At 40.6% G+C, this 13,705-nt stretch overlaps 1 protein-coding gene across 1 annotated transcript in view; it reads left to right on the top strand.

Moving 5' to 3' along the window:
- The window catches only part of IRS1 (insulin receptor substrate 1), a 64,109-nt gene extending 54,423 nt beyond the window's left edge, over positions 1-9,686 (top strand). The window contains exon 2 of the mRNA XM_045481495.1: positions 5,132-9,686. The gene's annotated coding sequence lies outside the window, so the exon portion shown is untranslated. The remainder of the gene's footprint in view (positions 1-5,131) is intronic.
- The last annotated feature ends 4,019 nt before the right edge of the window (positions 9,687-13,705 follow it).

Below are 13,705 nucleotides of genomic sequence, written 5' to 3'. Positions count from 1 at the left end.
ATTTACTGGCCTGTTTGCCAGAATCAGGTCTGCTTAAAGACAGAATACTTTGGCAGTGTTTTATAATGTACCTTACTAATAATATGTTAGCATTCTAGAAGACTCGATCTTCTCTAAATTAGTGGTACTGTGAATTGTTGCGTTGGCATCAGTGAGGTAGCTGAAGAAATGGACTGCCGTCACAGTAGTAGTATGCAGTTGACTATACTTGTGTCAAATAAGAAGTCAACAGGCCAGGAAAGACAAGATTTAGAGAGATGTCACAGGCTCCATATTCGGCATTCTGCCAAGTACAAAGCTACCCACCATGCCCACCATTTCTCTCTCTATTCCCAGGTGAAGGGAACTGTCTTCTCCTCTGAGAGGAATCCTCCCCTCCTGTTCTTCTATATGCTTTGTCCCATTCCCGTAAGGACTTGGGCTTTTGGACCCCAAAGCCAGGAAGCCAGAGGCTTTTCCTACTTTCAAACTCCCATCCCCATCCCCATACACGATAAATTGGGAGGAAGGGAAAGGGATAGAATACCGAAAAAGTTTAAAAGTTGGTTAACATTTCAAATATTGTCTCATCACAGATTTTTTTTTAAGAATGGGGAAGATCGAAATATGATGAAAACATTATTTTCCAGTCCTATTTAAACAATTTTGACATTAAATGTAGAATTTTAAAAGTTCAAGTCCTTTAAGCAAATAGTGAACTTAGAACCACAGCTGAATCATGGTTTTTACCTGGTTGACAAGATTTCAGGAAATGTTTATTCCTTCTTTACGTTTTTTGTGTTGTATAAATTTTCTATATTGTGATCAAGAATTTTTTTTTAAATCATAGCTGTTTATGTTAAGTGAAAGAAAAACGTGCTGTTTTGACACATGCCTTTAAGTGGAGGAATTTATTTATAAAATTTTTTTTTTTCTAGTTGATCTACGATATGAGATTTCAAACAATGATCTCCACGGAAGAAAAGCCATTTACTGTAGTTACAGTCATTTTTTTCTAAGCATAGTTGGGCGAGGAAGAGTTACGTTGTGGCTACATTCTGGTATAAGACAATAGCCCAGCAACTTATAACATTTTACTCCTGTTTTCTTACTAAAAGTAGAAATTGCAAGGACTGCTTTAACCGGGTATTTAGAACAGTGTTGCAGTTGACTCAACAAACTGGAAGGAGGTTTCAAGGCCTTTGAATACAAGAGAAAACTTTTAGTCAATGGGTTGGACTAAAAATTCGTCGTTGGAAGGGTATGGATCCTTCATTGTACACATATCATATAGCCTGATGCTGTTTTCAGCTGCTTTACCGTGAAGGTTAATCAGGCTGAGTGTGAAAAGCAGCAGAAGCTTTATTTGTTTTTCAGCTTCGGTAGGCATAGTTTAAGTGGGTCGAGTCCAAAAGATGTAAATTCCTACTGGATGCAATAATGCAGTAATCCATAAGTCTCAAGTAGCATTGCTCAAGTGTTGACTTACTTGATAATGCTTTAAAAATTGCATTTTTCATTACTGGCAACAGGATTAGGTAGGTTTTATCTTACGACAAGACACACGGAAAGGTACAAGAGATGCTGATGTGGTGATGAAATTTTATCAAAATGTAATTTCCTGCTACTAAATCTCATGACAGGTGCATGGTATTTCTGAGTTCAGAAGTTATTCCCCAGTGATGTAACTAGACAGAAAATATCATAGGAACCTCACCATTTGGTATTTGCCCAGCTCTTCTCCAAGGAAGTGTTTTTGCTTTTTTGTTTCCAGTTTATGGATGTTACAAATGACTTTTCGTATTTGTAAAACGTTGTTGCAATATTTGCCTCATACGGTTGGTGGGAGTCCGTTGGGGTTGTATATACAAAGTGTATTAAACATACCTATACCCCTGTCTTCCCTTTTGGTGCTAATTATAGTCTTTATCACTGACTTTTCATTTGTCACTAACAGATGTTTCTTGAATTGAATGAGTGCTGGAACCTACTGTGGGTATTGACTTTTTAAAAATATATTCCAAAAATGTATACTATATGTGTTTGCCTTCCTTCAAGAGACTTCGTTTATTGAGAATCAGCCCTTCCTGACTGCAGTTGCATAGAGGCGGGGATATAGGCAAGTGAACTTAAGCCCCAGGAACATAGGCTGAGGTCTGTCTGTAATGTCCTCAGAGTTCATTTCCAATAAAACTCCTCAGAGCATTTGTGAACAGCTATGCTTTTGGAACTTTAGTTTTGGGGTTCTTTGGCTTTAGCTAATGCCTCACTGGGAACCATTACTCAGCTTAATCAGCCCCTGTGTTCACCCTATTTGGCTCCCAAAACTTCTTGCCTGTTTCGAAAGATCAAATGTGCCCTCAAAGGGCCAAGACTGGCGGCTATAGAGATCCTTCAAAAGAATATGCCCGAGGCTGAGAAGGCGGGTGCAAAAAAAAGAAATGGGAACTTGAGAAGGCATTCCAAAAATGCTTCTTCCAACAATGGCTGCCTGATTGGAATAAGTATGCAGACCCCAAGGTGGCTGGAATGAAGGACAGTTCTCACCCAGGCGTGCCTGTTAGAAATCTGTATCATTTACTCAGGAGCGAAGTTTTCTGTGTGTCCACACAGACACACGTACACACACACACCCTTGAACAGAGATAAACAGATGTGAACTTCAGACTTTCCCTTTAAGTTTTTCTGGGCCTCTGTTGCCTGTTTATAGCCTCCGTCCCCATACTCGCGGTCAGCAGACCCTCCCTTGTTTTCACTTGTTTTCACTTTCTCAGAGATCCCCAAGGTGATGGCACCAGAAGGGAGCCTTAGTGGCTGAGACGTGTGCTGATCAGGATTTACGACAAAGGGCTTTGAAAAGTAGTACGCTGAGACTTTAGAGGGAGAGTTTATGGTGCAGTTGACAGATCCTTTATTTCCTGCTCTTTGAACACACACGCATGCGGGAAGCTACAGGGAGGGTTCCGGAGTGGCCCCAAAGCAACAGATTTCAGCATCTGGCGAAGCCACAGTGTTTTTCCTTTTCAGAGGGCCCCCGATCTCTGCCCCGCCGCATTCATGCAGGTTGGCACATGTGACTACAAAACTGGATACAGTTTGTTCCTGTGCTGAGCTGTTCATTCAACCCTTCTGGCCGAGAGCCAGGTATAAAATGAAAAGCATACCGTGTGCCCTCCGTTCCCACCGCACACACACTCCCCTCCCCTTTTCTGTAAATGAGCAGTTTGTTTGTTTGTCTCAAGCCCTTTAATACAGTGGGGCCTTCCCACTTCATCTTAGGCCCAGAGCTGTGAAGCTGTGTCTGGATACTCTGGTCAGAACGTTCGGGTAGATTGCGGCGTGAGTGCAGGAGAACCTTGCAAGCCTATGGGAGATCTGGAGATGGTTCTCCGGGGTTTCTGAAGGGATGGGTTTTCCTGACACTTTGGGAACCACACAGAGTTAAGTCCTGTTTCTCTGGCAACGAAAGGGATAGGCCTGGAGCGCTCTCTTGTTTTCACATTGGTGTCTCCATGTCACGTCTTTATTTGTGTAGAGAAAAATAGGCTGTTTACCTGTCATTTAGGGGTGGGGTTAATATTTTGAAATAAACAGAAATCTCCTCATCAAGCTAGAGTCTCCGTTTAGTACATTTCGACTTACCTGAAAGCCATTATGTAAATAGGGAAGGCTCACAGGTCCCGGCCAAACTCTCCTTCGAGAGAAGAGAGTGAGAAACAGTTCTATCGGTCAACATATACAACTGGACGAATTGTAGAACCTGTTCCTTTCCTTGCCACGGATATGGATTATTATAACTACCGCATCTTGACTTATCATGAAGCATGTCTTTGTTGTCCCTATACTTAAAGGTGTCTTGGGGTTTCCTTCAGAGCTCTTCATCTACCCAACCTACATTTGCAGGTTTACTTCCTTGACCCCTTTCCACATACCTGGTGAGGCAACACGACTATATTCTTCCCTTGGCCTTTCCGCGGCCGCACTCTCTTCCCCAGACCTTGTTTTATCGTGTGCTCACGGTGGGAACTGTGCTTTTCCCCTTGGATTCATTCCACTCGTATTTAGTGAGTACTTACTGTGTGCCAGCCCTGGTGTTGAGCTCTGGACAGGCAACCCCAAAGCAGCATAGATAGGATCCCATTTCCACATCCCCAAACTATCCCTTTCCTTCCAGACCAAGCCATATGTGTCAGTGAATTACTTCCTTTCTGTTCCCAGTTAGAAGTATTCTTTCCGTGCAGCGAGAGCTTTTTTCCTGTGCATTTACCACGGGATTTACCTCCTTCCTGTGCATTTACCAGGGGATTTACCTCCTTCCTCTTTTGTGTTGTGCTATATACTACTGAAGACATTCTGTAAATATTGGTATTTACAAATAACCGTGGGATGCATAAAGAATGTGGCCCTCAGAAGGACTGTCGAATGCCAACACTTGAGAGCGAAGGAGGGTTCATAACGTTGAAAAAGGTGTCTCCTCTCTGGAAGAGAATGGATAATGCCCCATGAGGTCTGCCTTCTTGAATTGCATGGAAGAAGTGTGCTTCTTGCAGAGTAACATTTCTATTAGGTCTAAATCAGAATCCCTTCCCTTTTTAATTTAATGATTAACTGGGTCTGTTTCACCTGGGTCTCCTTTCGCATCTGAAATTTTCATCTCATGTCAAACAACGGCACATTAAAAACTTGACTTCAGATTTTGTAACGTTAGGCCCTCCGGCTTCAAATTCTAAAATCTACACTTGACTTTTAACCAAAAGAAGACGAAGTGTGGCCTGGCTGGACTCTGCCTACCATATTTTATAGTAGTTTTACACAATAACTATAATTCACATTTTTGTTCTGATCCTAAGAACATCCAAGTATTTTGTGTTTTTGTGTTGTTAAACTCTGAAACCTCCAAATCAGATCGATTTGTTTACTGACTTAATATTGACTGTTTTGAGTTTGTATTTGCTTTAGACTCTTGCGTTTTGAAAGGAAAAAAAAAAGTTAAATACAGTCTGTTGATTTTATTTAAGTACACAGTACTGTTTGTGCCCGTAACTTCGGCTTATCTGGTTCTGCCTCCTTTTTAAAGAAAAACCCTTAGAAAATGATGGAATATGAGGTTTGAGATGCCTTTGCTGATGACTCTTTTTCTTTTTCTTTTCAGAATGAAGACCTGAATGACCTCAGCAAATCTTCCCTTAACTCATGGGTACCCAGACTCTGAATATTTCATGATTCACAACCAGGACCTCACATCTTCCTCCTCAGTAGATGGTACGATGCATCCATTTCAGTTTGTTTACTTTCTACAATCCTCAGGAGTTCCTTGACTGAACTGCACGTACTATATTGTGCCAAGCAAAAAAGCACTGTGACACCAGAATAATGAGTCTGCATTAAGTTCATCTTCAACCTTAAGGACTCAGCTGGCCACGTGAGCTGATGTGATCACCTCCATGCCACGAGAGAAGGGGTTTACTCTCACTGCATTTACAAGATACATTTCATCTGCTGCTGAAACTGCGTATGACAAAGCATCATTGTAAATTATTTCATACAGAACTGTTCGCTTTGGGTGGAGAGAGTATTAAATATTTAACATAGGTTTTGATTTATATGTGTAATTTTTTTAATTAAAATGTAACTTTTCTTACAGCACATCTTTTTTTTGGATGTGGAACTGAGGTATACAATGTTCTGTTGTAAAGAGTGGAGCAAATACTTAAAACGAGGCTAACAAGAGTAGAATAGGGTACGATCCTTGTTTTAAGATTGTAATTCAGAAAAATAATATAATAAGAATCATAGTACCATTAGATGGTTCTCAATTGTATAGTTATATTTGCTGATACTATCTCTTGTAATATAGCCCTGATGTTGAGCTGAGATCCTTACAAGAATTGACCTTAATTTTGTATTTTTCCTGTAAGGCAATAGGCCATGTTAATTAAACTGAAGAAGGGTATATTCTACTGGGTATTTTCAAGTGTCAGCTTAAAATTGGCAATTGGATGGAAGTAAAATCACAACTAAAAGAAATCAAAGACTTCCATTGTATATACTGTAAAGAGGAGGAGACTTGGGTGATTCCTTTAAATCAAAAGCTCTCTTTGGAATGAACAATGTGGGTGTTTGTAAATTCTGGAAATTTCTTTCTATTCATAATAAACTAGAGACTGTTGATCTTTTCTTCTCCCCCTCCCCCCACTTCTGTAAGCTTCCTGCTCCATTGCTACCATTTTTTTTTTCTGTGCACACATTAGGATCTTTTATTTCCTGCATTGTCTCGGGAAAGATGGTAAGACAAGTGAGTACTTGTCTTTCATTTCTAACCAGAAATTAAAACTCCAGAAAAATGGTTTTTATCATGACCAGGGCTACATGTCACTTTCTATAAGACCCTTATCTCCTGTTTTCTGAGAACATCCCGTGCCACATTATTTAACTGAATGTAATTTGGCCCATTTGCCCTGGTGGGTACTGGCCTTTTAGTGATTAGTTAATAAAACCCAGTGTACAGAGAGCATGTCAATGCCTAATGACCAGCTACTGAAACATCTAGCCAGCAGTGAAGAGGTTAACCCTCCTCTTATTTGGAAAGTACACACATCTTGGAATTTTTCCTTATGAAAAAGAAAAGGCAGTGGACATAACTTCGAGCTATTGCCTACAGTGTTTTTAATCTTTTTTTTGCCAGGGAACTTCCTAAAGGTTAAGTGAATTAATGCCGATGTCAGGCTCTTCGGAGGCCGTGTGAACTCTCTGTCAGAAATTCCCAGCCCTGCTGTTGAGAAAGAGCAACATTTTATTTCTCCCATGGGTTGAGCTCCCTGGGTGGGGGAAGGGCGACCCGGAAGAGGCCAGGGTTGGGGGCACTGCAGTGGCCGCTGCCCCTCGTCCACTGGTCAGGGGACCACTCAAAAGGGAGTGGACATAAATGGAATTCCTCACGCTGGCAAGGCCTGCGTTCCGTTAACTCAGCCGGATAGCATGTACCTCACAGATTGTTGTACAGTGTTCATTGTGGCAGATTCCAATCATTTGCATGCTCATCAATTTCTAAGATGAATAGGTCTGTGGTCGTAAGAATCCATTGTTTTCAAGGAACTTGCTGAATTACATCATTTCCTATGAGGAGAGGACACTACCGATTTTAAAAATCTGATACGAATTTTTTTTTTTTTACACTTTTATAAAAAAGACTTTCTTCGTCAAACTAACTTAAATGTTTCAAGTATTCTGACTCATACTCTTGCTAGTGTAGGAAGAAAGCAAGCTGTCCTGCTGTCTTCTACTGGGGACATAGGTAGTTAAAGAGAAATCAATGAACAAAGTCAGCCCCAACCACTTTTCCTGTGAAGCTGGTTATGATTTCTCAAGGAAGCTAAGTTTTGACTATGTATTGCCAAGATACCTCTGTGTGTGGAGTATCGACATCTTTTGGGTGAGAACAGAAATGAACAGACTGGAAAAGCCATCTCTTGGTTAATTTCTCTGATGCTTTGTTGAGTCACGTAGCATAAAGTTAGAAAATCTTATAGAAGCTGCTTCTAGGGGTCCCTGAGCTGGGTCTGGTGGTGGTATCCAACCTCATCAATTTAAAACTGGAAGTTGCTGGTATTTAAGGCAAAAACTCATGCTCTGACTACAGAGGGGTTGACCTTGAGCAACATCAGCTGCTAAATCCTTGTGTTCAGTTCCTATTGAGAGCTGGCTTTTATCCATTTCCAAGTATTTGTAGGCCAGCCGAGGAATTACATTAATGGGGCTTCTAGTGGCCTCTGGTTAACCTATAAGTTAGTGGCTTTTCCTCATGAGACCAACCTTTTATAGTGTTCTTTCTTAGAGACCTAGGCAGAGTTTTAAAATTCTCCTTTGTAGAAAGAACAAATATATTTCATGACTTTGAGAATATCTTCATTCTGGGAAAAAAAAAATCCTAGAACCAGCTAGAAGTGAAGAGAATCCATTAATGATCAACCACCTGAGTCAATAATGACAATTCAGTACCGATGTTACATTTGTGGCTATTTCTCGCTAACTTTCAAAGGTCAGGGACTTTCTTAACTAATCTAGGTTGACTGCAAAAGTGGGTTTACTGAACACCATCTAGCCAAAAGTAGAGATTTTTTAACCTTTTTTCCTCTGTTGTCTCCTAACTTAATTTTGGGACATTTAACATATTAAGAAACAATTTTACTGTCCTGTAAGAAACAGCATTTTAAAACACTGAAGCCCGTTTTGTTCGATCTCGCATCCTGAATGCAATACACCATGTAGTTGAAAACTTTAATTTTGTTTACTGCAGGTGGTTTAAAAATGGGAGGGGAGCTCATCGTCCACTGACAGTAGAGCCATGAAAAATGGGAGAGATGTGAAATGCTCTGAGTGCTTTGGCAGAACTCTGTGGGTCAGTCCATCACACAAAGAGGTGCTGAAACCAGAGACACTGTGGGAAGTAAGACCTTGATTGGGGAGATCAGGAGGACCCCTTGGGAGGAATATGGAGATGGATGGAAGCCACATATGAAATTGCTGCTTTGCAATGACTTGACAGGGGAGTTAGTGTTCCTAGGACATCGTGTGTGTTAGGTGGAGGTAACGCTGCATTCATAAAGGCTGCTGAAAAAGTTGAGAGGAAGAAGGATGCATTTCTTGGGATGTGAGGAAATCTGGCCTCACCAATACTGAGAGAAAGACATCCACTCTGGAAAGCAAAACAGCCTTCCTGTAGTCAGAACATCGAGGGTTAGACACCGGTGCCTTTGATCATTTCCAAAACCAAGCCATAGAAGATCTTGGAGGTCCTACCTAGTGTAGCTCTGTATGTCCATGTCTCCTACACCTGGGCAGAGAAAGCATGGGTCGGATGGCATGTTGGGTTTCCCACTTCTTGTAACCAGAGCATCTAGTTCGATGTGGTGAAGAGGTAGAAAGATAGTGAAGGTGTTTGACCCCATTCTTAAGGAATGTATCAGTAATGGAGAGCTTATAATTAGTTAATAAGATTAGAAAATGACTCCGCTGGAGAGTTGCCTTCCTTTCATTGTTGATGACTTGGCATTTGTGATGTATACACCAAGAGCTCTGGTGTTTTCAACCCTTGCCATTCACCTGGCATTTAAATCTCTCCTTGCTTCTGTTGTTAATTTCCCTGGTGTGAACCAGTCTGCCACATAATAGGACAAATTCAGTAAACAGGAAAACTTGTCTGTATTTGTATAGACCTCTTGAGTGCTGTTTTGTGTTTGTTTTTGTTTGTTTTTGTTTGTTTGTCTTAGAACTTTGCTATTTGGCTTAAGAATGTAGTTCCCAGGACAATTTTCCTTACAAAGTTCTTTCATTACACCTCTTGGCTGCAGGGTGGGCCAAATTAAATACATATATATATTTTTTTCATTTAATGTATGTGCAGTTTGGTTTATCATCTTAAGATGGTGGTGCTGTCCATGGTGCTACTTCATCCGTGTACAAAAGGACCAATGCATGGTCTGTATTGCTACCAAAACATTTACTGTATATATGTGTATAACATATGTATTATGTATATATGTAATGGGTACCAGGCCAGGTATATATTTTTATTTAGAAGTGTTTCACTTTTCCTAGTTTTCTTTATAGTGTTATGCTTATTTTCGGTCCCCCCTTCCCCCCGATTTTGTCTGGTACTTAGAACTGTAGTGTCTTCATTGTTAATTAAAGAAAATTGTCTAAATGAATTCACGGATGTGAATGCTAGTGATCCTTAATGTTTTTGGTTATGGGATGTGAAACAAAACTGCCAATTAAAAGAGTTGCTGGGGCATTTGGGTAAGAGCAGCATACACCATTTAACATACTTTAATAAATGATTTTGGAACAGATAGGTTTGCTTCACACTGTCCCTCGTCAGTTGGCTTTCAGTGGCCAGGAGCCTAAAGAAAAAGACCCTGGAAAGATTTTAAGCTGCTTTTGTTGTTGGTGGTAAAATGGGAAGAGGGAAGCAAAAATCCATTCTCCTTGGGATGGAAAGATAGATGTTCTGTTGATAGGCACTGGAACAGCTTTGTCAAAACTTTCAGTGTGCACATGGAAACCCCAAGAGGTTGTTCAAATGCAGATTGTCATTGGTGGGTTATGGGGACGGGGCCAGAGACGCACTGGTGACACATTGCCGTCATCTGGATAGCTTTTACAAAACATCAATGGCCAGACCCACTCCAAAGATGGCTGATTCTTTGGAATGGGGTCTGGGCATCAGCCGTGGTTACTGCCACCACTTTTTACACTGTATAGGACACTAGTACAGGGAAAGTATCTGATTGCTAAAGTCACTTAGAAATGCTGATTCCCTGGAGCTGTGTAGGAACATGTGTTTAAACAGGTGACTCATGGTGGGCGAGTGAGAAATCCCGATTTCTGTGCAAGTGGAACCTTTTGGATTGTTTCACCACTAGAAAAGATAGGACACCAATGACTTTTGCAAATAAGAAAGCATGTTGCCAATATAGAAACAGCCGACTCCTCTACCTTCTCCCAAATTGAGCTTTCTTGCTTAAGCAATTTATTTTTTTAATGTTTATTTTTTGAGAGAGAGACAGAGACAGAGACAAAGACAGAGTGTGAGCAGGAGACAGGCAGAGAGAGACACACACACAAAATCTGAAGCAGGCTGTGGGCTCTGAGCTGTCAGTACACAGCCTGACATGGGGCTCAAACCCATGAACCCATGAGATCGTGACCTGAACTGAAGTTGGATGCTTAACTGACTGAGCCACCCAGGTACCCCTAACTTAAGCAATTTAAATAGGTGATTGTTGTGTCTTACATTGTTAGAGCAGACTCAAGATTAACTTAAAAAACGTTTCTTTTAATGAGGCTGATACTCCACCGAGAGTAAAAAGCCTGAGTTTTCTTATTTGGTGCAACAGGCTAGCACGGTCTTCCCTCTGCCTACATTGTAAATGGTATCCTTATTGCTAAGAAGCAGCACAGAACATGATTGAATAAATGCTTGAAGTCATTGGTTCATCTTTGCTTTACATTAACTTTGTCCATTTATTTTCAAAAGAAAAACAATGACAGCAACTGACTTTGCCCTCCCTGTAGTATTACACACCAAACATCACTAGCCCCTATTGAAATTATATGTGAACATCACTAATTAGGAGTAATTTGAGGGAAGTCTAGTTGGAATGAATTAATGGTGCCATTTATAGCCTAACTGTCTTATTGCCTTTTACACATATACAGAAATAAACCAGAGCACATAAGAGGTGGATGAAAGGACTAGGAGCATTAATAATCAAGTATCTGGTATTATCTCTCTGAAGCGACATTACTCTGCATTCATTCTAGGTTAGATACCAGGAAGTTACATCAATTGTCTCACCTCATCTTTCCAGCAACCCAGAGGTAGGTATTATCCGTATTCCTGTTTCCCAGATGTGGAAACAGAGGCGAGAAGGGGCACATGTGTGTCACTGGCTAGGATGCTTGATGGTGACTTGATGGCCAAGTGTGTATTCTCATCGACGCCACTGCAAGTCTTTGGTTTCTAAGTACTTAAACAAAACTTAAGTTCTGTACATGAAAAACATTTATCACTCCAGCTGCCTTGTGTTACAAATTTGCTGAGCAAGTATGATCTCATAGGAGCTTGAAAGTGAAGTTCTCTTCATCTTAATAACTTTCACCCTAGAAAGTAACAGGGCCTTATTAGGTTTGTTTCCATTCTTTACCTTTGTGTCTAGCTTCGTTTATTTGTGTCAAAAATCTTTTTTTTCTGGTTCCCTTTTGTTTTTCTCAATAGGTATGCCCCTTTTCAAAAGCAGCAGAATAGAAATATTTGGCTTTATTTTAGGAATGAACATGGGCAGCAGGTGAAATGTGAAAGCCGCATAAAATCCAAACCACTGTGTTTTTGGGCATTAGGTTTTACATGTTACCTCTGTAAATAGAGGTAAATCAGAACTTCTTAGGTTCTCTCTTATGGATTATCAATGATCAGATAAATGACAGAGATTAGCCAGAGGAAAAACATGAGCAGGTGGATGCCTGAGTCTCAACGAGTTGAAGAACAAGGCCTCACGTGAAGTGAAAGAATGGTAGAAACTCCTCCAATACAGGAATTCCCTCTCTGCTATACCCTGCAGGGGAGGAAAGAGTTTTCATTGACTCTTAAGGTTCCTGGCTTGGTCTGAAAATTAAACTGACAAAGACTGACAGGAGGAGAGCACACAAATTTATTCAATATAAATTTTGCATAACACGGGAGATTTCCTAAGGAAACAAAGACCCAAGGAAACAGCTAGATGAGGATGTTTAGGCTTGGTTTGATGAAAAGCGGGCAATTGTGGAGGAAGGTGAAAGGTTAAGGAGTATGAGGTTATGGTAGTAAACAGGGAAACAGCAAGGCCTGCTTGTTCAGATTCTTTCCAGACACCCCTTTGTCTTTGGAGAGAAGTATGCTCTTTTCCTGTGGGTATAAGGCAGGCACCACTCATGTGAGCATGTTATGACCTGTTCCAGAGGAGAAGGTCAGAGTGATCTTCCTGCTTCTGCTGTTTTCTTAAACTCCTTCAGTTTAAAATATTTAATATGCGAAGGCATTGTATTTTGAATTTTTTTTAATGTTTATTTATTTTTGAGACACAGAGAGACAGAGCATGAACGGAGGAGGGGCAGAGAGAGGGGGAGACACAGAATCGGAAGCAGGCTCCAGGCTCTGAGCCATCGGCCCAGAGCCCAACGCGGGGCTCGAACTCACGGAGTGCGAGATCGTGACCTGAGCTGAGGTCGGACGCCCAACCGACTGAGCCACCCAGGCGCCCCAAGTTGCTGTACTTTGAACCCACCAGTCCACAGTGCTTCTCAAAGCTTGGACTACACACAAACTACACAGAGTTTCCTGAAGAGCTTTTACCAAATAGATTTTAACAAAGACCTCATGACACTGTATTAGTAATCAGTTGTTTCCCCAAAACACACATCTCTCCAGGGTTATTTTACACCCTGACCTTAAAGGAATGTGTTGTTGGTGTTTGATAAGCATTATCCTTTCTGCTCTGTCCTACGTGTATATCGCCCCAAATCTCAAGCATCATGTTTTTAGTTGTAAATGGCAGAGAAGGAATGATATTGTTGGAGATCCTCACTGCTTCTGGAAAAAAAAAGAAAAAAGAAAAAACAGTCTCTAAAGTAGAAATTAATCTCAACTTACATAGGGATTAGCATAAAAATAAAGGAATTAGGTAAATTTTTACTTACAGTGTTATATACAGCATTCTTCTGATTCTATAAAACAAAATCACAAACAAAAACCAAAATATCCCCAAATATTAAGAAGTGGCATGTCTGATGGCATTATAGATGATTTTAATTCTAGCTTTTCTATTTTTCTGTGTTTACCATGATCCTGTCTTATTTCCATAATGTTAAACAAAGCAAAATATTATTTTAAAAAAGCACAAAGGGGGTTGGGTGGGAATCTCAGTGAATCCCACATGTCAATATTACCATACATCACACCATGCCATGATCAATCAGTCAGAGGTCAGACAGCTATGGCCTGTGAGCCAAATCCAGCCAGCTGCCTGTTTTTGTAAATAAAGTATTATTGGAATGTAGCCATGCTCATTCATTTATTTATTGCCTCTAACACTGTAACAGCAGAGTTGAGTAGTTGGGACAAAGACCAAATGGCCCCCAAATAAAATATTATCTGGCCTATATAGAAAATGTTTGCTGATCCCTGTAA

Source organism: Leopardus geoffroyi, chromosome C1 (genome assembly GCF_018350155.1).
Source record: "Leopardus geoffroyi isolate Oge1 chromosome C1, O.geoffroyi_Oge1_pat1.0, whole genome shotgun sequence".
In the NCBI taxonomy this organism is placed as follows: domain Eukaryota; kingdom Metazoa; phylum Chordata; class Mammalia; order Carnivora; family Felidae; genus Leopardus; species Leopardus geoffroyi.
Note: the sequence above shows the minus strand (reverse complement) of the source record. Positions and strands in the feature narration are given on the sequence as shown.